Consider the following 9,881-nt stretch of genomic DNA (forward strand, 5'->3'; position numbering starts at 1 on the left):
ATTTTACTCATATTATGGTAAATTTATTTGAAAGTGTTTTGTGAAGTGTAGACTTTATTCCTGTCAGTTTTTGTTTATGTTTACGTTTTCTAGCATCAGTCTTTGTTTTTCTCAACGATGGAACCGGAGGCCGAAAGCTACGAGATTCGGAGTCAAATTTATCAAATTTATGAGCTTTGAAGGTGAGATTTTGGCGAGATGGACCATGATTGGTCAACAGACATCACAAAGAAACAAAAAGGTGAGATTTTGCGAGGCTGGTAAAGACAGACCAATGACCAATGTTGCTTATTTTAGCTAAGGCACACAGCTAACATGGAAATTCAACAAAATCAACTGAACCGCGAATGCAGCCTGTTTACCAACGATGGGAAATACGTGATTGGAGCTGGATCATTCATCCCAGAAGATAATCATCCTTGGCTTTACGAATTGTACACAAACATTGCCAGACGTATGAACGTATTTCCGACTCGATGGACTTTAATGTCGACCAAATACAAGGCGTTTACCTTTACAGCGTCGCGTTAGCCATTCTGTCGATTCAACACCCAACGGCTCATATCTTTTCGATAGCTGAAGGCACCTTCAAACTTGAACGAACGATAGGTAGGTTTTGTTGTCGAGATGAAGGAATGCTGTACAGTATGTGAACGTCCGGAGGTAGAACAACGGGGAACATTTCAAACTTGCGAGCGCTTCGTGAGCGAACGATCAATAGTGTTAAGCATCGTATGTTGGTTGGTATTCAGACAAGCGCATATTCAGCAGTCGATTGGCGAAGATAGATTTGCGTTGAGAAAATTCTATCGTCGCTTCGATGAGTTTCGAAACCTCCGAATGTGGAAAATGGAATTACTGGATGATGATCATCTGTTGATCAAATATTCTAGCGAGGACGAAGTTAGGCTGGAGATTCAACAACATCTGGAAGAATACGATAATAGGAATTTACGGCAATCAATACCCGGAGCTTTTGTATCTGTATGAGAACTTCTGTGACAGTTTCAGGAATGCCGACCTGGCACATCAAACGCAATTTATCAGCTCGTTAACGAACAACATCTACAGCAATCTGCTTCATCAGCGTTTTAAGCAAACGATAATCGGGGCACGTGGCGGAGGAGTTCAAATGGCCACCAAACGGATCCTGGCCACCCTGCCAATTAGTGCACAAAGCTACAGCAGCTCTCCATACCTGCACCTTATTTTGTTCAGCTTCGACGACAAATGGGTTTCGGCAATGGAGCGACCTAAAGCGTGCGCCGAGTTTCCCATTCGATTCTTTGCCAGAGACTCTGGCTTGCTCAAGTTCCGAATCTACGCTGGAGTTCAAATTCAACTGCCGAGCTCTGGATCGCGACGGCTGGTGGCGTTCGCGTTCCACCTCACGGAGCCGTTTGCAATCAGCCTGCAGCGGATCAATACGGAATACATTGCCAACTTCCACATACCACATCCGGGGGCACGGATGATAAGGTGATGATAGAATTTTATCGGTAGAGAGTTATTTGTTGACTGATTGTATTTAGTATTAAATATGGTGATAAGAATTTTTTATACTTACCAATAATGAGAGACAAGAGTATAAAATCAAATTTTGGATAACTATTTTTTGTATTGCGGCTTGAGAAGATTTACAACTATTCGTTTTGTAAGTTGGCCCTTTTCAAAAATACTTTACGCCATAACCATATATAGCAGCATGAAAATAATGCAAGTGGCTTCGGCGCGGCGACGCTGCGTTATCGCTTTTTCACGATGCACACTTGCGTCCTTCTCACTTACACGCAGTGTTGAGTAGACGTTACGTGGACATTGGGCCTTATGATGAAAAAGTAGTTGGAAGACGTCTAAAATACCCTAATGAAGCATCCATAAATTACGTAACGTTTGGAGGGGGAGAGGGGGTTGCTCGAAGTGTGACAACCCATACAAAAATTTCAGATGCTTCATACAAAGTGTGAGGGCGGGGGGTCGAAAATGGGCAATTTTTGCGTTACGTAAATCATGAATCTTCCCTAATCGTAATGAAACAACTCGGGCCAGAAAAACGATTCGAATTTTAGGGCCACTCTCTGGTAGAAGAATATTATCTCAAACTAATTTTTAGTTGCCAGGTAGGGATTGTTCAAAAATTATGTCCATCGTTTATTTGGCATTTTGAACCCCCCCCCCCCCCCCTGTCACAAATCACTTGTACGTACAATTCTAAAATATATAATGTTTCGTCTTCTTTGCACACTACTAGACCCCCCCACTCTCCCCCTGTCACAAACTGTCACAAATTCTAGAACCCCCTCCCCTCTCAAACCTTGGACGTAATTTTTGAACGATCCCTAGACGTATCGCTTAGCGGTAATTATATCAACGCAGATAGGCTGCGGTCACAGGGTGCGTTGATATTACCAGATTACCAGAAACTCTATTTATTCAAGAGTTTCCAATTTTTTTGGGTGACATACAAAATGGTTAAACACAGAAAAATATAGGTAGGTATTTTATTTTAATATCCATTTGTGCATACATTTTCTCCCTCGGATATGTTGTCGTGATGGATCGGCTTCCTTACGCCATTAGCACTGAGATGGCAACCAAAGACATCCTGTCGTGGTGGTAGCACATGTTGACTATTTTTGTTTAGAGCCGCATCACGTATCATCTGGTACTGATTTCACGGATGTGATCTAATATATACCGTGTATTTTAGCCTTGAACGGTAGTCCAATAAAGCAGGCCTTGCTTGTTCCTCGGAGATTGGATGATGTGAGATCTCTTTTTTCAGCATTACTCTTCTCATACGTTCCTGATGAGTAGTAAGTAGCTACGCGCTTGAATTTAGCTAGATAGGTAGATATCAATAGAAAATTTGAACAAATATATCGACATAAGTAGGTAATTGAATTTTGGATTAACTGAGTGGAAGATTTATCAAAGGAATCATTCTGGGATTCCAAACGAATTCCTTTCGGGATTACAAAGGTGATAGTTTCTGAATGCCAAAGTGAATATTTTTGGGCCTTCCGCAACTCGCTTCAACTTTCATAAGACGAGAACTCGCGTGTTGTAAAAAGTACAACAGTCCTAAAATCCGTTATAATGAAGCCAATTCAAATGATATGAACGTGATTTTTTCGGGAAAATAATAAAGGGGATATATTCTCTCATTGAGGACATTTTTTTAAGTCCAATGAATCTTCTGCTGGTCCTCCGGAAGATCCGGAACCAACGGAACACTGGTGAAAATAGTCCATCTTCACAATAAATAGCGCAATGTTTCTTATAAGAATTCTAAAAACTCTAAAAACTCTGAAAAAATCTAAATCCATCTATAATCCCATACGGCCCTGAGTCAAGAAAAAAAATGATTTGGAATTATCCCACTGAGCGGCGCTAGTGTACATGAAAATACCAGTTTGGTTTGATATCTCGAGATCTATGGGATTTAGGAAATTTCCGTCTTCTACAAAGATGATCAAGGATTGGAAACCAATATGTTGAGAAACTGTTAAGTTCAGAATTCAGCTGTAAGGCGGCGCTAGTGTATATGAGTTATTAGTTTGGTTAGATATCTCGGGATCTGTGGGAATTAGAAAGTTGCCGTATTCTACAAAGTTGTTCGAAGATTGGAATCCAATATGTTGAGAAGCTAATTAGTTTGAAATTCATCGGCAATGTGGCGCTACTGTATATGAGAGATCAGTTTGGTTTGATATCTTAGGATCTATTGGTTTTGGAAAGTTCCATTTTCTATAAAGTTGTTCAAGCATTGGAAACCCATATGTTGAGAAACTGTTTAGTTCAGAATTGAGCCGTAGAGCGGCGCTAGTGTATATGAGATATATACACTGCCAAAAATATCTATATAAGATATATGTGTCGCCGTTATAAAATTTTGCAATAGCTTCACCCTAATATAATCGATATAGAACCACACATAAATTAAATAATTGCTAATTCGAGACCACACATAAAGTTTATTTGGATATATATTTTATTAGTAGTTCGCGTGGAAAATGGTTATGCGTGCGCTGATATACATCATAAGTTAAATCTATGGATTTTTGCCAATAAATATGTGTGGATTTTTAGTAGTGTAGTGTATAGTTTGATATCTCGGGATCTGTGGGATTTAGTAAATTGCCGTTTTCTACAACGAGTACAGAGAACCAATATGTTGAGAAATTGAATAATTTACAATTCATCCGCAAGGAGGCGTTACTGTATATGAGAGATCAGTCCTTCGATATCTCGGGATCTGTAGGATTTAGAAAGTTGCAGTCTTCTACAAAGTTGTTCGACAATTGGAAATCAATATGTTGAGAAGCTAATTAGTTTAGAATTCACCCGCAAGGTGGCGCTACTGTATATGAGAAATCAGTTTGGTTCGATATTTCGGGATCTATTGGTTTTGGAAAGTTGCTATCTTCTATAAAGTTGTTCGAGCATTGGAAACCAATATGTTGAAATATTGTGAAGTTTAAAATTCATCCGTAGAGTAGTATAGTACATGTGAGACCACCAGTTTGATTATATAACCCCGGAGCTGTGATATTAAAGAGAGTGGCCGTCTTTTTCACAACTGCTCGAGGATGAAAACCATTATTCTGTTTAGTTTGGATTACATCCGCTGGGTGGTGATATATGGATCAAACGGTATTGTTAGATGTCGCAGGATATTTAAAAGTACCGTCATTTACAGTTATTTGGGATTTGAAAACCAATATGTTCAGAAAAGTGTGTCTTATAACTATCGTTACTGCCTCATACATATGATGCCTTGGGTTCAATCTCAGGCCCATTTCATTCACCTACTTTGTATCTTTTTGTATACTTCTCATGTTACAGCAATCGCTAGAACAGGAAATGGATTTCCGTAGCGTTTCCATTTCAATCCTGTACCTTCAACTTGACTAGTCTAACAGTAACTGTTAGTATTGGAAATGCATGCATGCATGCATGCATGATTGACCGCCCACGGTTGCTACTCCGTTATTGCCAGGCCAGCTGTAATTACACAGAGAACCAACAGATGATGCTTGGAACTAGCTTTCAATGTGTAAAAACTGGTGACCTAATATAAAGTAATACCAGCGCCGGCCGTGTCCGGATGCAGGTCAATTAAGGAATGGGTAGGAAAATGTTGACGTGATACTCGCTTTGATGGAAGCTGACGAGTCATCTGCACTTCCACGAGAAATCACTGGGATGTTGAAAAATATGGGGTAGGGAATGTAGCGGGGTTCGTCTTGGTAAACGGCATGCTGTGTATAACGTGTAGTTTAACTATCGCGCACTAATTAGTTCAATTACTGACCGCACTAAATAGAACAAAATTTCGTAATCTCGAGAGCGTTCTGTTTTAGTAACTGTTAGTATTGGAAATGCAAAAAACTTATTTCTTACATCCAATTAGAATTCCGTATTTTGCGTTCCTATCACATCCCAACAAAGTTTTTTAGCTGAAATAGCTTCTTTTTAGCCAAATAAGACCAATATCTCTCGAATTTCTAGTGTGGCTATTATCATCAATGACTACTTTTTAGGTATTATTATGATAGAATTCATTATTCATTTGTTTCATGATATTCATTTGTTTCATGATAGAATTCATTATTCATATTTTTGGGTGCCCAGCCGTTTGGCTGAACGCTGTTTGGCCGAACGCCATTTGGCTGAATGCCGTTTAATGCCGTTTGGCCGAACAGTTAATAAAATTGACCTTCTCTTTTCCCTTCTCCTTCTTACTTCTTCCGTCTTACTTTTTCCTTCCTTTTCCTTTCTTCCTTCTTCATTCCCCTTTCAATCTTCTTTCTTCTTCCTTCTTTCTAATTCCTTCTTCCTTCCCCCTTCTTCCTTTTTTCTTCTTTCTTCCTTCCTCCTTCTTCTTTCTTCCTTCCTCCTTCTTTATTCCTTGTTCCTTCTTCCTTTTTCCTTCTTCCTTCTTTCTTCTTCCTTCTTCTTTCTTCCTTCATCCTTCTTCTTTCTTCCTTCTTCCTTCTTCTTTCTTCCTTCTTCCTTTCCTTCTTTCTTTTTCCTTCTTTTTTCTTCCTTCTTCCTTCTTCCTTCCTCCTTCTTCCTTCTTCCTTCATTCTTCTTCCTTCTTCCTTTTTCCTTCTTCTTTCTTCCTTCTTTCTGCTTCCTTCTTTCTACTTCCTTCTTTCTCCTTTCTTCTTCCTTCCTTCTTCTTCCTTCTTCCGTCTTCTTTCTTTCTACTTCCTTCTTTCTCCTTTTTCTTCCTTCTTCCGTCTTCTTTCTTCCTTCTTCCTTCTTTCTGCTCTATTCTTTCTACTTCTTTTGTTTTTCTTTTCTCTTTCTTTATTCTTTCTTCTTCTATGGTTCTTTCTTCTTTCTCTTTCCTTCTTATTCGTTTATTCTTCATTCAGAGAATTTCAACTATTCGGCCAAACGGCATTCGGTCAGATGGCGTTCGGCCAAATGACCCTTTCGGCCAAATGGCATTCGGCCAAACGACATTCGGCCAAACGGCATTCGGCCAAATGACCCTAAACCATATTTTTGGGCTATTATTATATCTTTGGCGAAGGTATACAATATTTGATGGTAAAGAGCATTGACTAACTTCCTGGTCATTATCAGAAATGGTTTAGAAAAAATCGTCTAGGACGAACTGTATAATACGACCATTCACGGACGTTCCTGATTTGCGGAAATGGCCGTCTGGTGGCCACCTGCGGTCGTAAATTCTGCGAATTAACACTAAAATCACCATCTATATGTCTTAGAAAAAATTGCGCTACTCTAGGACGAATCATCTAAAATGACCATTTTACGGGTTTTCCAAATTATTCGGCCGCCTGGTGGCCACGTCTTTGAAATATCTACAAGATCACCGTCAGAAAAGGTTTAGAAAAAAAATGAGCTGCTTCAGGAAAAACTTTCCAAAATCATAATTTCTACGGTCGTTCCGAATTATCCAGAAGGCCATCTGGTGGTCATCTGCGGTCATAGCAGAGTAATGACTAAGAATTTCATCTAATATCACCGTCAGAAATGGTTTAGAGAAAATTGCGCTGCACTAGGACGAACTTCACAAAATTACCATTTTTACGGATGTTCCGGATTTTCCGGAAGGCCGCCTGGTAGCCACTCCGGTCGTAGTAGAGTAGGGGCTGTATATTAACTCGAATATCACCGTCAGAAATAGTTTACAAAAAATGCGCTGCTCTAGGACAAACTTTTCATAATGACCATTTTTCGGACGAAATGGTTTAAAAAATGCACTGCTCTAGGACAAACTTTCCAAATTGACAATTTTTACGGACGTTCCGGATTATAAGGAAGGCGTCTGATGGCCACCTACGGTTATAGCAGAATAAGAACTGTGGAATTTCTCTAAAATCACCATCAGAAATAATTTATAAAAAAATTGCGCTGCTCTGGGACAAACTTCACAAAATTACCATTTTTACGGACGTTCCGGGTTTTCCGGAAGGCCGCCTGGTGGCCACCTGCGGTCATAGCAGTGTGAGAAATGTGTTTTAGCTTATACATGCCCATCATAAATGGTTTAGAAAAAATTGCGCTGCTCTCGGACGAACTTTCCCGAATGATCATTTTTACGGACGTTCCGAATTATAAGGAAGGCCGTCTGGTGGCCACCTACGGTTATAGCAGAATAAGAACTGTGGAATATCTCCAAAATCACCATCAGAAATGGTTTAGAAAAAATTGCGGACGGACTTTCCAAAATGACTATTTTTACGAACGTTCCGGGATTTCCGGTGGCCACCTGCGGTCATAGGTGAGTGAGAATTGCGAATTAACTCCAAGGTTATAGAAATGATATAGAAAAAACCGCGTTACTTTAGGATGAATTGTTAATGAAATAAATAAATAATTCATTACTGGTCACTTTTCCCAGTGCACCTGAGCCTTTTATTTAGTTATATTTACCCGAGCCTTCTATCGAATCATTTTCATTATCTTTTCAATTGATGAAGAACTATTTTTTTGAGGAATACATGATGGTTTGGTGCAAATTAGTCAACTGACTAAAAAGTTATCTCATTTTTACTCAATGTGTTGTACTTTTTACAACGGTGCGAGTCCCGGAAGGTTAAGTAATTCCAAAGTGAATCCTTTTGGGATTTCAAAGGGAAACCTTCAGGGATACCAAAGGGAATTCTTTAGGGATTCCCACCGTAATCTTGGGCAATTTTCTTTGAAATCACGGAACGATTTTTTTCGGAATCCTGAAACCATTCCCTTCGGAATGCAGCAAGGATTCTCCTCGATTTCCAGCAATAATTTTCTTTGGAATCTCATAATGATTCTCGATGCCATCCCATAAGGGTTGCGTTTGTAATTCCAGAATGGGTTTCTTCGGAATTTCAGAAGGGTTCTCTTCGGAATCCGGGAAATGTTTCCTTTGGAATCTCAGAATTCCCTTCGTAATCAAGGAAGGATTCTCCTCATGATCTCGGAACGAATTCCTCATGAATCACGGATTGCATCCATTCGTATTCATAGAACGATTCCTTTCGGTATCCTGGAACTATTCCTATCGGGGTCCTGGAACGCTTCCTTCCAGAATCCAGGAAGGATTTCCTTTGGAATCCCAGAAGGTGTTCCTTTGAAATCTCAGAAAGTGTTTTTGGAATCCCGAAATGATTACCATCGGAACAGGAACCAATAACCAATGATGGTGTGAAAATTATTTTAGATAAAAATCATTATGACTTTTTCGCTACATCCGAAACCAACCTCAAATCCTCTTCTCCCAGTGGTTCAATTCATGTACCAGGATTTAACTTTTTCAAACATACATTATTCCGGACGTGGCCGAGGGACAAGAGCATGTTGAGGAGTTGGAATGTACGTACAGAAAGACTAATGTGATCATGAAGTCCACGCATAATCCTGATCTCCCAATCACCACACGCACCGAATACCTAGCTTTTCAAGCCAAAATCAGAGAACTCAACATCTGTGTGTAATCTGCGAAGGGAGAATATTAACATCTTCGTCAAAGGCCATCACCAGCTACAGACAGATAATCCTATTGATGCAACTGCGGGGGCCCGCCATTGCATGGCTATTGACCATAGGGCTACTGGATTTTCCTTTCGTCATACCGATGTTAATGCTGTCTGCTTGAAGCTTTATGAAATCCAAACCAATGCCACCGGTTCAGATAACATCCCAATTTCCTTCATCAAGTTACTATGTCCTTTCATCCTTCCGCTACTATCATATCTCTTCAATAACATCATCGACTTCAAAATCTTCCCGAATATCTGAAGAAAAAAGCCAAAACCCCTATTGCCAAATCATCCAATCCATCTTAGCCAAAAGACTTCCGCAAGATCGCCGTCTTACCAGCCATCTCCAAGGTTCTTGAGAAGGTTCTTGGTGAAGCAAGATAGAGATAATTGATCGATGCAATGTTTTCCATGAGCATCCCTATTTTGAACATGTATAGAGAAGTAGAGAACAACTCTCGCATTATCCCTGTCCTTCATTCCATTATATAACTGGTTCAGTTTTCGATCGTTCCAACTAAGCTTATATGTAGATTGTAGAAAGGGAGAATGTAAACAAATGAGGCAGTAGAATAAATCCGTCGCGGAGTACACATCGTCAGTGTTTTCGTCCGGCAATACAGTAGTTGAGTGTTCGCGTAATAAATTATTGGTTTTTGTTAACTATTAGTCCCGGGTTTCTTAAGTGTCCGAAAGTATACGCGACGGCGCGAACATTTTGGTCCACATCGAACCGGATACATTCCTTGGTATCGGGCACTTACGGACACGAAATAGCGAGTTTCCAAGTTCAAGATAGCAGTTTTGTTGATGGACTGCTGTGTGGTGGAAATACAAAACAGACTATAAGTGCGCGAAAGTCGTCTGTAAAAAATT

The 9,881-nt window shown here is 39.9% G+C and overlaps 1 pseudogene; it reads left to right on the forward strand.

The window, feature by feature from the left end:
• Position 1: 1 nt before the first annotated feature.
• LOC134208236 (DET1 homolog) lies at positions 2–1,608 on the forward strand (annotated as a pseudogene).
• The last annotated feature ends 8,273 nt before the right edge of the window (positions 1,609–9,881 follow it).

The sequence above is a fragment of the Armigeres subalbatus genome, chromosome 1 (assembly GCF_024139115.2).
Source record: "Armigeres subalbatus isolate Guangzhou_Male chromosome 1, GZ_Asu_2, whole genome shotgun sequence".
NCBI lineage: Eukaryota > Metazoa > Arthropoda > Insecta > Diptera > Culicidae > Armigeres > Armigeres subalbatus.